Source organism: Mastigoproctus giganteus, chromosome 6, assembly GCF_048544385.1.
Source record: "Mastigoproctus giganteus isolate SK-2022 chromosome 6, ASM4854438v1, whole genome shotgun sequence".
Taxonomy (NCBI): Eukaryota; Metazoa; Arthropoda; class Arachnida; order Uropygi; family Thelyphonidae; genus Mastigoproctus; species Mastigoproctus giganteus.
Genome location: NC_143580.1, coordinates 51,056,618 through 51,059,610, shown reverse-complemented (window position 1 = coordinate 51,059,610; position 2,993 = coordinate 51,056,618). Strand labels below are relative to the sequence as shown.

General features: G+C 36.5%; 1 non-coding gene across 1 annotated transcript; it reads left to right on the top strand.

Moving 5' to 3' along the window:
* The first annotated feature begins 1,119 nt into the window (after positions 1-1,119).
* TRNAM-CAU (transfer RNA methionine (anticodon CAU)) lies at positions 1,120-1,192 on the top strand. The gene has a single exon. It is a non-coding gene; the product is annotated as a tRNA-Met (tRNA).
* The last annotated feature ends 1,801 nt before the right edge of the window (positions 1,193-2,993 follow it).

Here is a 2,993-nt window from a genome sequence, read left to right as displayed (position 1 = left end):
AAAGAGTACTTTTTTCTGTATTACTCGGGTTAAAGTCACTGGCTGCTTGTAATAGTAAGCCATACTTTTTTTAAAATAATTAATCAATTATTTTTAAAAAATAAGTATTTTATAATTTATTTTCTATATTAATTTTTAAAATTTTCTTTTCCTCATACACTTTTGTTACCCGGTAGATAGACAAATACTTGTAAGGTTACATAAGCTTAATCCTTAGAACCTAAGTTATTAGAATTTAAATCAGAAGAATTAGGGGACCCTACTGAGCTGTCCAGTAAAGAAGCAAACATCAACACAGCATCAGTGACAAATAAGTACAAGCGTCTAGTTCAAGTAGGGGTGAATTCAGTTCTCACTATTTACACCCACATTACCCTTGCGTGATAAAGATAACCCCGTGTATATGAGCAAAAATTCGTATTTCGCAACTTGTATAAAGAGGTCACTCGTACTCAGCACCCTTAACTTATGAATCTCTTGATCCTATCTTCTTAATGTGGCTTTCAATTGTAATCGTCTCTCCTATTAGAAGCAACTGAGTAACGTGTAAGGGGGAGATATCTGGGTCTTCGTGCGTGGGTGATGGCTAAGAATTGAATATATTTCAAGGGAATATGAACTTTCACAGCACAAGATTTTCTCACAGACATTTCCCACGATTAACTGTAAACTTGAAACTTGATATTGCACTACTTTTCATAAACAAACCAAGCTTTGTTTTATAAATTTGTCAGTAACATTGCAGGAGATATTTTAAGGAGATTAAAATATCCCCTGGGGATATTTTAAACGAACAAAAAAAAAAAAATGGCCTCCAAGAAAAAATCACTAGGGTTCATAGCTCCCATCGGGACATCACCAAAACCCTCATTACCAGTTCAGTTCTTAATTGCCTTAATGCCCAACTTCCAAGACTTGGGCAGGGTGGGAAGATGGCATTATTTTGTTTGAATGCTTACTAAAGGATCCAAACAAAACTTTCTCGCCACCAAGAGATGAATCTTCCCTTTTCCATTCGATCCTGCTTCATTATCTGAACACAGAGGTGTTATTTAAAGTACTGTAATGCGATACCGAGACCACTGGTTGTAAAGTTGTAAATAAAAAGACAGTGCAGATGCCTCAGTAGCGCAGTAGGCAGCGCGTCAGTCTCATAATCTGAAGGTCGTGAGTTCGATCCTCACCTGGGGCATTACCAAACTTTTTCCCCACATCGTTCGATGTACAGAAACATAGAACAAGGGATACCTTCATAACCACCCTTATTTTATACGCTAAAAATAATCTTTCTTTTTCTGCCATAAGAGTTATAAAAATGAAAATTACTGTAAGATGCAACCAGGAGATAAAAAGATGGTAATGTTCCACTTGAGCTCACAACCTTCAGATTATGAAAATAGCTCACTACCTATGTTACTGAAAAGCCCTTCAATTTCCTTATTTACAAAATAAAGATGGTGGAAATATCATGTTGATATGCATGTTCCAGGAAGATTGGTGAGAGTATAGAAAGAGGGTCTTCGCTACCCTTACCTGGGCTTACAGCTATAAATTGCTGAATGTTTGAAATTTATAAGTTCTCAATTTTTCTGTTAATTTTTTGAGCCAAGCTTTGGAAAAGTCTGGGTTCAAATCCCTTCAGAGACTGGAATAATTCTTAAAAGTCACTTCAGTCTAGATTATAGTTAGCGATCTGATGCAGATGGGATGGAATCCTTTTAGAATTCTGTTAGGTGGGTCGGAAAACTGCTAGCTTTGGGGGGGGATACAAAGACTAATAGATTAACAGTAGCCACTGGCAGAGGTGAAAGAGATTCTTGCACTGCTTCTATTGGAATGAGCAGCAGCCTGGAAAACAAGATGCAGGGTATTTCAGAGACTGCTGGGAGTCATTGCGGTACAAGTAAACACATGGGTTGTGTTAGGGTAGCTAAGAATAGAAATAGGTGCATGTATACTGGCATGTACACCAATGCTAGGAGTTTAGTAAATAAATTTGATGAATTTGAGGTATTGCTCAAAACATCAAAGGCAGATATTGTTGGGATGTCAGAGATGTGGTGTCACACAGACATAAGGAATGCAGAACTGGAATTTGAGAGTAGGAGTGTGTTATAGGCCTAATGACTCTGATGAGTATAATAAGAAACTGTACAGAGAAATAGAGTGGGCCAGTAAATCAGAGAGTCTTATAATGGGGGATTTTAATTTCCCAGATATTGATTGGAAATTGGGGGCTGGTCACTCACACACTAGCAAGGCTTCTGGGGATTTATTGGATGATTGTTTTCTACATCAGCATGTTTGGAAGGCAACTAGAGGGAGTAATAATCTTGATCTGATTATCAGTAGTGATTCTTCATGCATTAAGAATCTGCAGATAAATGAACCACTAGGTGGCAGTGATCACAGTGTGCTGAAGTGGGATTTACTCAAAGAGGTAACTACCATCAGGGGTAAAGGGAAGGGTTATTGCTTCCGTAAAGGCGACTACGATGGACTGAGACCAGGGCTCCCACTCACAAATTTTAAAAAAACTTAGATTGCAACTTAAATAAACCCAAAAAAACCTAGTTTTCATCATATAGTATAGCAACACAAATAAGATAAAACTTACCATGCAAAAATATCTTTTATTTAATTGTAATCAGAATTTTCATCCCATTCAGTTCCCTCCACATTTATTTTTTGAAGTTCTTTCATTTTTTTCAAACATTCTTCGTATATTTTATGACAAGTTCCTTGTATGACTTCTTTTACCAATTCTGATTTAGGTTTCCATGTATAGCAGTTTTGATTACATCTATTTATCACCTGTTTTGCCATTAGTCGATTTTTCACAGTTTCTGGTTTAATGGAGTTTGTGGCTTTTGTTTTTATATGGTTTACTTGGGAGAAGATTCTTTCTACTCTTGCCGAAGAGTGAGGTAAAATAGCTAGACTGGTCATAAAGTAAGATAAAATCTCATATTTAGAATTATTAAAGCCATCTT